We start from the raw sequence: 16,425 nt of genomic DNA on the forward strand, positions 1-16,425 counted from the left end.
GAACTGAAACTGAACTGAAACTGAACTGAAACTGAACTGAAACTGAAACTGAACTGAAACTGAACTGAAACTGAACTGAAACTGAACTGAAACTGAACTGAAACTGAACTGAAACTGAACTGAAACTGAACTAAAACTGAACTGAACTGAAACTGAACTGAAACTGAACTGAAACTAAACTGAACTGAACTGATGTTGAACTGAAACTGAACTGATGTTGAAATGAAACTGAACTGAAACTTAACCGCAACTAAACTGTTAATGACATGAAACTTTACTGAAACTAAACACAAATTACGTTATCGCTAATCCAAATATTGCTAAACAGATTTAAATACCGTTACCTTTACTTCAGCCCACAGTTATTTAAAGCTAATAAATAAAATCTATTTACCAGAAACCATTACTAATCCAATAGTCGTATTAGCTTTAAAAATGATGATACACCACAACAATTTCATTAGGAAAAATCTACCATCCTAAGAAAATCCTCTGCACAAGTAAAACTTTCGTAAACAACCGCAAAAACATAAGAAATCAAAAAGGTGGAAAAGCAACAATTATGATTGAAAAATGAATGAAAAATAAATTGTACAAAAAATATGGCTTAGAGGTACTTTGCCGGAAAACAATTACTCTCCTACGTTAATAACTAGCAAGCACTAGAGGTTTTTCATTTAAAATTGTTGAGGTTTATTTTTAGGCAGCACAACCACCATTGAAGGTATGTATGTAAATGTGTTCATAGAAGAATTTGCGAAAACTTTGAATTTTTGTTTCGTTCTTACTTGTTGACCCAATTATTTATTAAGCCATGCCATGCTAGGTTAGTTTGTTGCTGGCTGCAGTTGTTCAGCCAGTTTTTAGCCACTTAACAGGCCGAATGCCACTCATCATCATACATAACTACTTGGCCATGAAGGTAAACATTTGCAAGTGAATAAATTTAAAGTTGTTGGGATTTTTTCCACCATTTTTATAGGTGGACTTTTGTTGGGTGTATGTAGGTATTGTTTTTTGGCAAAAATTTGCATAGAATTTTATTTAATCATCAATATCCTTTTAGTACACGATACAATGTTTAGAGAGTTGTAGTTAAATTTAATTTTTTTTTAAATTAAATTTAAATGTTTTATTGAGAAAGTGTTACACACATAAAAAACTGTTATACAAATAATATGTAAAACATAAAATGTTCCATAGAAAAAACTGTGTATAACAAAATGTTCTTTATGTTCTATGTTTAGCATAAAGTGTTTTATAGAAAAAACAATTATGCACAAAGGTTCCACATAGAAGAAACTGTTATACACATATTTTTTTTGAAGAGAAAAGTATTATACATAACATTTCGAAGATAAGAAACTGCTACTTAAAACTTTCTATTAGATAACTATTATATTCAAAATGTTCTGCAGTGAAACTGTTATTCACCAAACAGTCTACAGGAAAACTGTTATACACATCATGTAATTTTATAACATAATCGATTATATAGCAATATAGACCTAGAACATGATTCGGAACCAATTGTATGTATTTTATACGTTACAAAGATTCCATAAATACTTTATATTTTCATAGTGTCAGTGTTAGTGAAATAGCAATTAAAAGAGATTGAAATTAACATTAATGTGACAAAAACAAAATAATTTTTTTAATTGTTTTACGTTTATGGATTTTTTCAGATTAGTCTGAAAATAAGAAAAAAATACAAATTATTTAGAAAAAATATGAAAAAAACATTAAAAATGAATTATAGCATACTCTTAGGCTGCTTAAGTTCTACACGTAAAGAAAAAATGTTAATTACCGGTTACTAACATGTCATAGCAGTAAATTAATAAGAAATGAAGCCTTCTTAAAGGCCTTGAGTTAAACACAGTTTAAAGGAATTTGTATATAGTAAAGGATCTTAAAAAATCCCTTTAAAATAAGTTAGACAGTTGTGTAATGGCAATAGTTCCGAAATATTTATGTTACTCTCAAGGAATTGCTTCCTGAAATATACAAATTTATAAGAAACTTTTGTACAAAACTTCAGATTAATTCAGTCTATTAATCTAAAAGAAAATCTTAATGGAATTTCATCTGTAAGGCCCATGAAGAAGGAAGACGTTATATCCGCATTAAGTGGTATGTATGTATGTGTAATAGCATGAGTGTCCTTTTTCTCATTAACAAACCAAAATCTTGTTTATTGTTGAGTTGTCTTGTTATTAAGAAGAACAAAAGAGGATTATTTGACAAACAATTCTATGGTGTCTGTAACTTAAAGGGGGAGAGGAGTGAGTATTTTGATGTGTATTTAACAATTTTAAGATTTCATACTATTTAATCTTTAAATGTCAAACACATGACATGATAGTTAACAGAGTTGGGAAAATGTTATTTGTATTTATTTGAAAATGCTTTATAAAAACTTTAAATCACAGACTTTAATGACAAACTGTTATATTGAAACTGTGTTGTATAGCATTTTTTATACAGAAATATTTTTATAAAGTCAGGTGATATTTACAAAATTTTTTATAAAGAAACTGTTATACTAGAAATTTTTTTGAACAGAAAATTGTTATATACAACTTTGTTTACAGAGAAGATTGTTAAATACTAATTTTTCATAGAAAAAGAGTTATACACATGATTTTCTATTAAAGAAACTGTTTCCTGTAGAGAAAACTGTGTACATACCTACATACATATATACAGATAATCTTCTCTAGGTAAAATTGTTATAAACAAATTTTTTATAGAAAAAACAATTATACACAAAGTTTCCTGTAGAAAAAATCTGTTTTACATATAACTTTCTAAAGAGAAAACTATTATAGAAATTTACCATAATGAAAACTGCTATATACACAGAACTTCTTTAAAAGAAAACTAATATAGTAATTTTCCTTTAAGAAAACTGATATCAACAAACTTTTGAATAGAGAAAACTGCTATACCCAAAACGTTTTATAAGAAAACTTTTTGACTCAAAATTTTCTGTAAAGAAAATTGTTATACACAAAACCTTCTATAAAAAACTGTTATGCACAAAGTTTTAAAAAGAAGAACACTACTGTTTTAAAAACTTTCTATAAGAAAACTGTTATGCAAAAAAATGTCTTAAGAAAAATACAGTTATACACATAATTTTTAATAGGGAAACAAGTAGGGTTCTATAGTTGAAACAAAAAGTCGACTTTTCGACTTTTTTCATTTTGTATTTTAAAAAAATTCCACTTTTTCCGACCTTTTTCGATTTTTTTCGACTTTTTGACTATTTTCGACTATTTTTTTAATTTTTTGAGTTTTTCCGACTTTTTTCCACATTTTTGAAATATTAGATTATTTTCAAGTTATTGATTTTTACGACTTTTTTTGGACTTTTTGACTATTTTCATTTTTTTTTTTGAGTTTTTCTATTAGATTTTTTGAATTTTCTACTATTTTTGACTTTTTCTACTTTACTCCGATCTTATTCGACTTTTTGACTATTTTCGACTGTTTTTTTTACTTTTTTGAGTTTTTCCGACTTTTTTCCACATTTTTTAAAATTTGAGACTATTTTTGACTTTTTTCTACTATTTTCGAGTTTTCGACATTTTACGACTTTTTGACTATTTTCGAGTTTTTCCGACTATTTTCGAGTTTTTGATTTTTTTCCACTTTTTTGAATTTTCGACTTTTTGACTTTTTTCGACTTTTACTTACAATGTCGACTTTTTTTATAGACGATAGTCGAGTTATCGACTTTTTTTAACGAAGTAGTCGACTTAGACTTTTCGACTTTCTTAGACAAAAAGTCGATTGTTCGATTATTCGAAAGTCGATTTATAGAACTCTACAAAAAAGTTAAAAATCAAATGTTATACTCCAAATGTTCTATAGAAAGGTCTTTTATATGCCTGATTTATATAGAGGAAACTGTTATACACAAAGTTTTGAATGGAGAAAACTGCTATATATACGTTTTATAAGAAAACTTTTATATACAAAATGTTTTGTAAGGAAAATTGTTGGACACAAAATAATCCTCTAATAAAATTTGTTACACACCTATTTTTTCTATAGAGACAGCAATTATAAACAAAATTTCAAAACGTTCTATAAGAAAATTGTTATACAATTGTTATATAAAAACAAAATTTTCTATAGAAAACTGTTATACTCCAAATGTTCTATAGAAAATTCGTTTATTTGCTTAATTTTATAATGATAAAACTGTTATACATATAGTTTTTAGTAAAGAAAACTATTATACAATATTATTTGTATGCTGAAAATAGTTATACATTAAATTCTCTACACAAAATTGTCTGTAAAGAAAACTGTTATACAAAATAAAACAAGAAATATGAATTTTATTTAGTGACTGAATATTGAAAAATTTCCATGGCATCATCTTTACCATTCCTGTTATTTTCACATTTCAAATCAAATGCTTGTATGTATGTGTTTGTGTCAAAATTAAAGGATCATTAACCATTAAAGCATCATATAACACATTCAAACACAAACATTATCACTTGTTTGTATGTACATATTATTTTTAAACATACAAGATGAAAGAAAATCATGAGTAGATGATGTTTTTCCCCCCTTTTTGTATTCGATGCTTGATGGTCACTGTCAGTCTAATGAAAAAACAGAAAATTGCGCAGTTTCTTCCTAATTTGCTTTCAATGGAAAATTATCCCTACTTTTGTATTATTGTTTAAGCACTTTTTTGTGTTACCAAAAGTTTTTTGGTTTAGGAAAAGTGTGTGTTGATTTTAGGTATGCATTGTAATTTGAAAACATGTGCCATTAAATGTTTTCGTGGAACAAAAATTTAACAACAACTGACAGGTTTTATTTTATTATTAAATACTTGATTAAATATTTAATAGTAATTTTTGTAAGGAGGTGGAAAAATACAGGAATCTTAAATAATGAATAATATTTAAATGATTGTTTGATTTGAGCGCAAAAAAAAAACAGAAAATATTGATTTTAGAAATGTTCGAGAAGATTGAAGAAGTGTTTAATGGAAATTAATTTAAAATAACTATATTTGAATAATTTTTGTATAACAAGAAAATAAAACAACAAATTTATACATATTCGCTAGAGAATTCCGATCTTTGGTAATTCATCCTTAATATTTGCGAACGGTCCGAAATGTGCTGGTAAAAAAGTGGAAGAGACTCTAAATTCAAAGAAATTGTAATAAATTTGGAATGTTCGTGTGAGAGTTTCGAACTTTTGTTCTAAATTCGGAATATTCGCGAACATTCTTAACTATCAATGCAATTAAATGGAGAAACTTATGATCTTAGTAATAAATCCTTAATATTCGCTAACGTTCTGAAATGTGTTGTTAAGAAAGTGAAAGGGACTCAAAATTTGAGATAAATGAGCTAAATTTCTAATATTCACGAGAGAGTTACTAACTTTTGTTCTAAATCCGGAATATTCACGAACGTTCTCACCTATCAACACAAATAAGAAACTTATGATCTTTGGAAATAAATCCTAAATATTTGATAACATTCTGAAATAAGCTGTTAAAAAAGTGGATACACTTAAAATTTAAAAACAATGTGATAAATTTCTAATATTCACGAGGGACTTCCAAACTATTGTACTAAATCTTGAATATTCGCGAACTTTCGAAACTATCAACGCAAATAATCGAAGAAACTTATGATCTTTGGTAATAAATTCTAAATATTCGCGAACATTCTGAAATGTGCTAGTAAAAAAGTGGTAAAAACTATAAATTAAAAAAAAATTAATAAATTTCGAAACTCTCTAACGAAGTTTCGAACTTTTGTTCTAAATTCGCAATATTCGCAAACATTCTCAACTATCAACGCAATTAAATAGAAGAAACTTAGGATCTTTGGTAATAAATCCTTAATATTCGCAAATATTCTCAAAATTTAAAAACAATGTGATAAATTTTTAATATTCACGAGAGAGTTCAGAACTTTTGTACTTATTCCTGAATATTCGCAAACTTATGATTCTATAGTAATATTCGCTTACGTTCTGAAATGTGAGGATAAGAATGTGGAAGAGACTCTAAACGTAAACAATTTTTGATAAATTTCGAATACTCGCAAGAAAATTTTTAACTTTTGTTCTAATTTCTAAATATTTGCGAACATTCTTAACTATCAATACAATTTAATCGAAGAAACTTATAATATTCGCAAACGTTCTGAAATGAGCTGGTAAGAAAGTGGTAAGAAATTAAAATAGAATAAACTTTATTTAAATAGAAAAATTCTAATTTAAAGCTTTTTTAAAAAATCCTTGGAAAATTTTCTGTATTTTTGTCTAAAAATAAATTTCATTGCCAAAGGTAATTTCTATATTTTCAGTAATATAGAAATTACCTTATTTGAATATTCTAAACACACCGGTAATAAAGTTAAGTACTTTCTCTTTACTTTTAACTCAAAAAGGTAAAAATGGAATAAATTTTGTTTATATTCTTTTTTTTGTTAAATAAATAGCACATCATCAATATACGCATCATTATTGTCTATATTATTTGTAAGATTTTTTTTTACATTTTTTCTAGTACTCTAGTACTTGGCATCTCAATTTTATTCAAATCAATGATGTTGACATAATGATGAACTTTGTAATAAAATATTTCGTAGAAAAAAAGTCTATTGATGGTAACTTATCAATTTCTCATCTTAAACATTTTTTTCTTTTTGGAAGGAATTTGCAGGCAAAAACAAGAAATTTTTTACAAAAACAACAAAAATATTTTTTAAGAAAAACAAGATAAATTCTTAAAACATCAAAAACTCATTTGCATATTTGAATTTATAAATTCAAAATTTTCTAAGAGTAAAACAAAAATGAAAAATTGCAAATGAAGAAAAAATATATTACAACAATTTTCAAGGCAATTTAAAGAAATTTTACAAATCATCTACATCTTTATCATCATTATTGGCAACATTATCAGTGCGTTTTACTCAATACAAAACAGTAATGAATAAATGAAATGAAATGAAATGAATTATTGAAGATTTTGTCAATTATTAAAACATTTATTTATTTTTTAACTTTTTTGTTATAATTTTTTCCTTTTATAGAAACAGATTTTTTTTTAACAAGTACATTTTTTTTGTTTAATTTTCTCGTTAAGAAAGTTTAAAATTTTGTTAATAATAAAATTGTTTCAAGTAGGGGGATATAGCTCAGTGGTAGAGCATTCGACTGCAGATCGAGAGGTCCCCGGTTCAAACCCGGGTGTCCCCTGATAAGGATATATTTTTCTTTAATATTTTTAATGGTAAAAACTGTATCAAAGGCTAATGTTGAAGAGACTTTTCTATATCACACATCTCATTTATACGACACACACATTCAAGAGAAAACCATACGACACATGCATTAGGTAGACGGGTGGGGTAAGGGGCGCCGAACCTCACATTCATACCGTACCATATACAATTAATACCAACTCATTTCCGACGCTTAGTCCCACAGCCACTCCTCTGTGGGGTATCTGTGGTTTTCGGCAGCAGCAGCAAAATTATCCCAAAATATTGACTATTATCATGCATAAGTCTTTTAACCGCTACTCTCCCAGCGAATTTGGGTTTAAACCACAGCCTCTATGTGGATCCCGAAGGAACCTCAACCAACTGACCAGCCAGGACATAGTCCTGCGGGCAACTGGCCACCCGTAGTACTAGATTATGCGGTGCTCTGGTCAGACCTATGACAATATATGCAAGGACTAAGCCAAGCAGTAGACTGTAACCAATTTTTCATTCCCGGCCAGGCTGGAGGTATTGGCCACCTCTTTATACCCCGGGATTGGAATAACACCAAGGCTTAGGTCTCGCCAAGGTAACATGGCCCCGGGGGAAATTCTGTATTACAGTATTTTCAATAAAAACTATTGTGTATAATAGTATTTTCGACTGAAAATATTTGTTCAATTCAGAATTGAACAAATATTTTCATAAACAAATTTCAAATCAAATTTTTGGAAACAAAGATACAACCGTACAACACTTATTGTGAATTGGACAATGGTGTATAACAATACTCTAACAGTGTTGAGTATAACAGTATTTTCTATAGAACATTTTGTGTAGAACAGTAATGTCTATAGAACATAAAGTGTAAAATTGTATTTTATATAGAAATTTTTGTATATAATAGTGTTGAACATAAAAATGTTTATGTTTAACAGTATTTTTTATAAAAAATTTTGTATAGAACACTTTTTTCAACAGAAAATGGCAAAGCAGTATTTTCCATAGAAAAATTTGCGTACAACAGTACTTACTACAAATATTTTTTATAGAAAATATTTTGTATAACAGTATTTTCTATGGAAAATATTGTGTAGAACAGTACTTTCTATAGAAAATTTTATGTATAACAGTATTTGATAGAAAATTTTGTATATAACAGTTTTTTCTATAGAAATTTTTGTTTAGAACACTATTTTCTACAAAAATTTAAAGTATTTTCTTTAGTGAGTAACGGTATCTTCTGAAAAAAACTGTGTAACCGAATTTTCTTTAAAACATTTTGTGTATAATAGTTTTGTATTTGTATATTTTCTATAGAACATTTCATGTGTTTTGCATAACAGTTTGCGTATAACATAACATTCCATAAAAAATTTTGTATATAACAGTTATTTCCATAGAAAATTTAGCTTATAACATTATTCTCTATAACAGGGAAATGTATTTTCTTTAGTGAGCAGCGGAATTTTCTATAAAAAATTCTGTGTAACTGAATTTTCTTCGAAAAATGTTGTGTATAACAGTTTTGTACTTGAATTGCAAGCAATATGAAAAGGTTTCTAAAAAGTGTTTTTTTAAGTATTTTGTGATGGAACCTCTACTCTATTTATCTTCGTTTAGAACCATAAGAATCTTAAATTGTTCTATTTATAGAATTTGTTACAGATATTGATTTTGTAATCTTATCTTGCACCAATTGAACATCAATTGTTATCTATTCTATTATTTATGACTGCAATAAAATCTTTGTAAATGAAATTAAAATTTCATAAATTTTTCAGCCAGAATGCGAGTGGGGATATAGCTCAGTGGTAGAGCATTCGACTGCAGATCGAGAGGTCCCCGGTTCAAACCCGGGTGTCCCCTGTTAAAAGAATTTTTTGGAAGTTTTAAATATCTTTATTAAGTTTTTAATGGAGATATCCAGTGAAGTTTGCGAAACAAAATCAAATGGTTTCTGCACATTGGTAGGTTAATAATTAGTTTCATTTAGTTTTATACTTTTCAGAATAATTGTTTTGTAAACAGAAAAAAACTAACATATTTTTACAACTTTTTTTGTCCCTCAAGTCTACTAACAGTACTTTGTTTGGAAAAGGATTAAGTGGGGGATATAGCTCAGTGGTAGAGCATTCGACTGCAGATCGAGAGGTCCCCGGTTCAAACCCGGGTGTCCCCTGTTAACAAAATTTTTGTTGTCCTAATCACGCATCATGGCATATAAATATATTCAATAAGAAAACTTCCTGTAAAGAGGAGTAAAAACTTTTCTCAAACTTCACTTGTTTTAAAATATTCTTAAAAGAAAGTTTCAAATTGCCACGCCTACTTTCCTAAAGGGTTGAAATTTTTATGTTTAAATATTACAACAGCTTTTGAACTATTGTTTGAGAACTCGAAAATTTAATCATAAAGGGGATATAGCTCAGTGGTAGAGCATTCGACTGCAGATCGAGAGGTCCCCGGTTCAAACCCGGGTGTCCCCTGTTAGTAACATTTTTATTAGAACTGAGTATTAAGATGTAATTAAAGGATATCTTAGGCAATGATGTGTTCACTTGGATATTTTTAGCAATTTATTAATCGGTTCCAGGATATAGACAGTTTTCATTATAGGGTTATGTTAGGTTGATAGAAGGGTTCATCAAATCCCAATAAATACACCTAGGCCACTAAAAGGCCTGTTTTGCGCTCTTTTTAAAAAGAGAGAAAAATTGTTCACCAAATGTATTACAAATTTCTCAATGTTCAGAAACTCAGTTTCGTGTATGCAATTCTTAAGAATTTTTCAATCAGTGTTAGTAAGGAATATTATTTCCGGAATAACATCAAGATACTTCCACGAATACCTAACGCTGGCAGAGAAAGTGCTATAAAGTTTCACTGTTCTCTCTACATGTTCTATATTTATTTAAATCCGATCTTCCAATTTTGTTAAGATCACTTTTAAGGTATTGGTTGGGCAACTATTTGAGAGTGAAAAACAACAACAACTATTGCTTTAAGGTACTGAATGGAGAACAATTAGAAATTCCGATATTGCTGTTATACAAATTCTAGTCACATAATTTTAAATTTCGAAGCTAATGTGAACACACTATTTAGAATTTAAAACTATAAACATTTAGCACAAGAGCCAAAAAATTTTACGTGTCCATTGTAAAGGGGATATAGCTCAGTGGTAGAGCATTCGACTGCAGATCGAGAGGTCCCCGGTTCAAACCCGGGTGTCCCCTTTGTGACGTACATTTTTTTCTCATTATATATAAATGTAGAAAATTATTATTTTTTAATATTTTAAAGCTTGAAGTAATTTAGTTGAAAAAAAAAACTGAAGTGAAATGAACGTTTTTTTTTTCCAACATTATAAATTTTATAAAATATTAATGTGAAAAACTTTGAAATGTTTTAAAATACAAATTGAAATTATGACATCATGTAGTTGTTATCTTTAAACACAAAATTTGTTAAAATTTTTTTGTGATTTCCTTTTTTAGTTTTTATCAAAAAACATGTTTGTTTCATATAAAAAACTACCACGCAAAGTCTAGATTATTCATAAATATAGACATATTCATGTTAGTTAACATAACATTGTATGTATAACTTAACATGTTTAAGCTCAACACCAAATAAAACACACTGTTAGTATAACAGTTCTATTAACAAACAATCATTCCAAAGATTGAAAAACGATGATTCATGCATGACTGACTGAATGACCACAGTCACTATCACAATCATCATTATTGTCCAAAATTAAACTTAATTTAAAACTACTTAACCAAGTAATGATCATTAATTTTAATTGTACGTGATAAGAACTATACTTTCACCACTACACTCATGTTCTTATAGAGTATGAGCTAACGGCACTTTAACGGGGGATATAGCTCAGTGGTAGAGCATTCGACTGCAGATCGAGAGGTCCCCGGTTCAAACCCGGGTGTCCCCTTGTACAATCTATTTTTTTCAAGAATTTTTATTTAAATTTGTTTTAGTTTCTTTTTAAATTATTTATTATCAAAATTGTTGCCTGAATTCTATTTGCGGATAAGAGAAATAGTTTGTTACAATTTTATTCTTAAGAATTTATTTCATATTAAGTAAATTTCTCAAGACTTACATAACTGGGGATATAGCTCAGTGGTAGAGCATTCGACTGCAGATCGAGAGGTCCCCGGTTCAAACCCGGGTGTCCCCTGTAGACACTTCTTTTAATTTAATTTTAAAATATTTCAATAAAACCTAAAACTTCTCGATAACATGGACAATAAAAACAAATTTATAGTCGAAATTGCATGCAGGAATAAAAAACATCTTTATTCAGTAAGCCTTGGAGCAACCAGATTAATCATTCCAAATTATTCCCGAAAATAAAACTAATTATATTATTGCTCTTTAGCTAAATGCATCTAAATTTTCATTAAACATATTTCAATTGGCAAAATAAATCTTGTGTTTGAAATACATAAATAATTCTTATTACTTTTGAATTATTGCTAATATTTAGAGTAATCTACGCGTTTTATTATTTTTTTAATGATATAAATAAGTTTATTCTATTTGTTGTTCCATTTTCTTTGTTTTCTTAACAATAATATTTATTACTTTCAAAATATAAACATAAATTTTGTGTAAAAATCTAATAAGTTTTCGCCAATGTCTTTAATATATCACAGCAAAATGTATAGAACATGATGCACACTCTTCCTCTTTGACTCAAAAGTTGAAAAGGCAGGGATGGCATTTTGATAACAGTATCTACTGAGTCAATAGCCTTTTAAATTTAGCTTCGCAATTTTCTTTTAATTAAAATTTTAGAAAAAAATGCGATTTGTAGTAAAAATTGGATATAAAGTGAAAAATAGAAATTTGGTTAAAAAAATAAGTTTTGAGAAAAAAATCAATTGTTTTTAAAAAGTCGAATTTTTTGTAAAATAAAAAAATTTTTGAGGAAAATTGGTGAATCGAATTTTTGGGAAAAATAATTTTGTGATAAATTGAATAAGTGAAAAATTAAATTTTTTATAAAATTTTGTAAAATTTAATATAATTTTTAGAAAAAAAATTTTGTGAAAAATCAAAATTTAGTTAAAAGTTTAAGTCCAAACTGGACAATATTCCAGACTACAATTCGGAGAATTTAATTTTTGGATTTTTTTTCGTGATAAAACGAATTTGTGAAAAAATTAAATTTTTAATTTTTAATTTATTAATTTATTTTTATTCAAAAATTTAATTTTTAATAATATTTAATAGAATTTTTAGAAAAAATAAAATTTTTTGCGAAAAATCGAATTTTAGTTAAAAGTTGTAGTCCAGACTAGACAATAGTGCAGTCTAGACTATAGTCCAGACTAGACTATAGTCCAGTCTAGACTATAGTCCAGACTAGACTAGACTATAGTCCAGACTAGACTATAGTCCAGACTAGACTATAGTCCAGACTAGACTATAGTCCAGACTAGACTATAGTCCAGACTAGACTATAGTCCAGACTAGACTATAGTCCAGACTAGACTATAGTCCAGACTAGACTATAGTCCAGACTAGACTATAGTCCAGACTAGACTATAGTCCAGACTAGACTATAGTCCAGACTAGATTGGACTGTGATGCTCAATAGTATGACCTATACTATTGAGCAGAATATAATTCACACTTTTAAGTAGACTGTAGTTCTGATTATAAGTCCAGACTATAAGACTCACAACAATTCGAACTATAAGCTAGATTATGGTCCAGACTTGACTGTACTCCAGACTATTGTTAAGACTTTAAACTAAACTATAGTCCAGGCTTAGTGCAGATAGATATCTGGTCCAGACTATGGACTAGATTATAGTTGATACTATGGACTAGATAATATTCTACAGTATAGTCTACCTACGCATAAATCACACTATATTTCTGGCTATAGTCCAGACTGCAGGCTAGACCTTATGTTAATTTTTGTCCAGCCTTTAATTGCAATTTCAAAACTTCAATTTACCATCTCTGCTTAAAAGGTTATGTTTACAACATTTTTTCCTTGAGTTTTTACAACCTGATGCGGTAATTTTATTCAAGATTACTTATTTTTTTTTTCTCTTTCAATATGGTTAAAGAAACAATTTATATGATGGCAATAAATTAAATGCTAAAGTTTTAGTTTAATTTTACATTTCCATCGTGATTTTGGTTGTGCAATCAAAAAAAATCTCTATAAATCTTGTTCTTTGACTAAAAAGAACTAGTAGAAAAAGAAAAAAAGTCAACCACAAAAAATGCTACAAATATATACAAACAATTAATCATGTAAGTAGTTAAACTGTACGGATTGGATGGATGAATGAATGAGATTGAATTGATAAATGATGGTTTTAGTTTAAAATAATATACATGTACGTACATTCATACAAACTAAAGTGAATATGGTTTCAGTCATATTTAATAGTTTTGTGCTTAAATTGTGCACTTTACTGTAAAAATCTAAATTTAGTTGTAAGCTTTTTGACGTTGAAAATTAAGCTTTTTCTATGTATTCCATATGATGAAATTCTTTTTTTTGGAGGATAGTGCGAAAAAGGGGAATATAGTGGCAGAAAAATATTACTGATCTTGGTATGAGATTCTTTAGAATTCTTATACTCATACATATTATTAAACAAATTTATGCTAAAGAACAACAACAAGGGGATATAGCTCAGTGGTAGAGCATTCGACTGCAGATCGAGAGGTCCCCGGTTCAAACCCGGGTGTCCCCTATTACAAAGTTTTTTTTTGTTTTTTTTTATTGTTGACAAGTTGAATAAACTTAATTTTTCAAAAATAATAAAAATTGATAACTTAAATAAATAAAAAATACAACATGTCTAGCAATGACAGGAATACACGTCAGCCGTGCTGTGTGTATTTTACCTCATACGATTAAAGTTCAACAAAAAAACGTATGATTAATTTTATTATATTGTATTATTAAAATAAATCTGTTTTGTTTTTCTTATATCATTTGTTTTTAATTATATATGTAATAGTGTTTTTGTTTAAAATTTGTTGTTATTTTAAAATGATTAAAAAACCACGTTTTATTTGAATTTTATAAACTCTACATGCACAAGTGCTGAAGATAATTTGTTTATAATTTATTATTTAAAATAAACCTTTTATAAATATTTAACTTGATATTTAAATGTTTGATAAATATTAAGCGTAAATCTATTAAAATCCTTTATTTTTTTTTTTGTTGTTTAACCATAAAATTTAATTAAATCAAAACAAAAATGATAGTTTCGCTGTCATCCATTACATTTATACTACTTTCCCCACCACCAAACGTCATTCATTCATAAAGACTATGTTAAATTTACGAAAATGCATTTATTTCACTCACTTGGGTGTCTGTGTGAGTGAAAGAGAGAGAGAGAGAGAAAGGAGGGTACCAATGGCTAGGTTTTATAGTATATTTACTGTGTTTATCAAACAAATAAAGGGTGAGATATTTAGTGGGGCCAAAGAACCGGTAACATATATGAGAGAGATTGCAGGCTAATCTGTTATCGAGTCTGCTTACTAATTTTTAGTTTAGATTATAGGCTGATCTATAGTTGAAATTTGGACTCGTCTAGAGTAGAGACTTATCTATAGTGGATGCTAAGGACTTATCTATTGCAAAAGATATAGACTTTTGTAGTCGAGACTATAGCGTATTCTAATGTCGACATTACAGACTGATCTATATAGACTAGACTTTATATCTATATATAACCGGGTGTATTAACTATTTTATTGACGAAACTATCTCATACTTGAGACAATAGACTTTCCGATATTCGAGACTATAGACCATTATATAGTCTACACTAAATCTATCCTGCAGACTACTCTAATCAATATTCGTTATTAAAGTTGAGCATATAACTGATCTATACTCGGAAAGGCCAATATATGTAAGGCCTATAGGCTTACAATAACATAGCCTATTATATAATCTATAGCCTAGAATATAAACAGGGACTAAACCGGGATCTAAAACCGCAACAGTAAACTATTCCATAGTCGAGACTATAGACTATTCAATACTCGAGACTAGTGGCCATTCTTCTATATTTGGCCACTAGTCTCGTAGTCGGAACAATAAAGTGATGTTTAAAAGTAATTACAATATATTTATAGAGAGTTATTATAGAGACTATAGACTATATTCGAGGCCATTCTACTTATAGTCGGCACTATGGTCGGATCTTAAATTAAGAATATTAACTGATTTGTATGTGAGAATGTTAACTGATCTGTAGGTAAGAATATAAACTGATCTATATTTGAGAACATACACTAATCTATAATCGATACTATGTTATAGTTAAGACTGATCTATTGTGAGAGCTAAAGACTATACTGTAGCCAGAACAAAAAATTGTACTAGAGTCGAGACTAAGGTTTATAGATTATTCAAAAATTTTACCTTACGGCTATTCTAAACTGAAACTATATACTGGGCTGTAGTCTGGAATATAGATTTCTTTATAGTCCAGACTATGAACTTTTCAATAGTTGAGTCTGTAGACTGATCTATAAAGGAGTCTATAAACAGACCTATAGATGAGTTTATAGTCTGACCTATAGGGAAATCTATAAAATGATCTATAGCGTAGTCTATAGAATGATATATAGGGGAGTCTATAGGCTGACCTTGAGGGAAGTCTATAAACTGCTCTATAGGAGAGTCTATAGACTTATCTATGGGGAAATCTATAAACTGATTTATAGGGGAGTTTATAGAATGATTTATAGGATAGTCTATAGATTGATCCATAGGAGAGTCTATAAACTGCTCTATGAGGAATTCAATAGACTTGTCTATGAGGGAGTCTATAGTGGAGATTACATACTATTTTATTATATATATATATATTAGAATAGTCTAGTTACGGACAGATCTATAGTCAAGCCTACAGTTTTTTTTTATAAAAAGAAAATCATTTAAATATATTGAATAAAATTTAACTTACCTATTTATTTAACAGCTTTAATTTAAAACGAATTTTACTGCACTGATGATATAATTCGTACATGTCTGAAAGAGATAAAAATTTAAATTTATATTAGTTTTTTTTGTTCTAAAAAATATTAAAAATTTTAGACTTAAAAAAATATCGCATAAATGACCGAT

At 28.2% G+C, this 16,425-nt stretch overlaps 1 protein-coding gene and 8 non-coding genes across 15 annotated transcripts in view; 8 read left to right on the forward strand and 1 right to left on the reverse strand.

The window, feature by feature from the left end:
• The window catches only part of LOC111687405 (eye-specific diacylglycerol kinase), a 295,119-nt gene that overhangs the window by 136,889 nt on the left and 141,805 nt on the right, over positions 1–16,425 (reverse strand). For 6 of the 7 annotated variants that reach the window (XR_006940300.1, XR_006940299.1, XM_046946831.1 and 3 more), the window contains exon 4: positions 16,265–16,329. The exons of the other annotated variant lie outside the window; for it this stretch is intronic. The gene's annotated coding sequence lies outside the window, so the exon portion shown is untranslated. The remainder of the gene's footprint in view (positions 1–16,264; positions 16,330–16,425) is intronic. 7 annotated transcript variants of the gene reach the window in all.
• Positions 7,189–7,260, forward strand: Trnac-gca. Its single transcript has one exon. It is a non-coding gene; the product is annotated as a tRNA-Cys (tRNA).
• Trnac-gca lies at positions 9,066–9,137 on the forward strand. The gene has a single exon. It is a non-coding gene; the product is annotated as a tRNA-Cys (tRNA).
• Trnac-gca lies at positions 9,379–9,450 on the forward strand. The gene has a single exon. It is a non-coding gene; the product is annotated as a tRNA-Cys (tRNA).
• On the forward strand, positions 9,686–9,757 carry Trnac-gca. Its single transcript has one exon. It is a non-coding gene; the product is annotated as a tRNA-Cys (tRNA).
• Positions 10,436–10,507, forward strand: Trnac-gca. The gene has a single exon. It is a non-coding gene; the product is annotated as a tRNA-Cys (tRNA).
• On the forward strand, positions 11,155–11,226 carry Trnac-gca. Its single transcript has one exon. It is a non-coding gene; the product is annotated as a tRNA-Cys (tRNA).
• Positions 11,404–11,475, forward strand: Trnac-gca. The gene has a single exon. It is a non-coding gene; the product is annotated as a tRNA-Cys (tRNA).
• Positions 13,949–14,020, forward strand: Trnac-gca. Its single transcript has one exon. It is a non-coding gene; the product is annotated as a tRNA-Cys (tRNA).

The sequence above is a fragment of the Lucilia cuprina genome, chromosome 3 (assembly GCF_022045245.1).
Source record: "Lucilia cuprina isolate Lc7/37 chromosome 3, ASM2204524v1, whole genome shotgun sequence".
Lineage (NCBI taxonomy): Eukaryota > Metazoa > Arthropoda > Insecta > Diptera > Calliphoridae > Lucilia > Lucilia cuprina.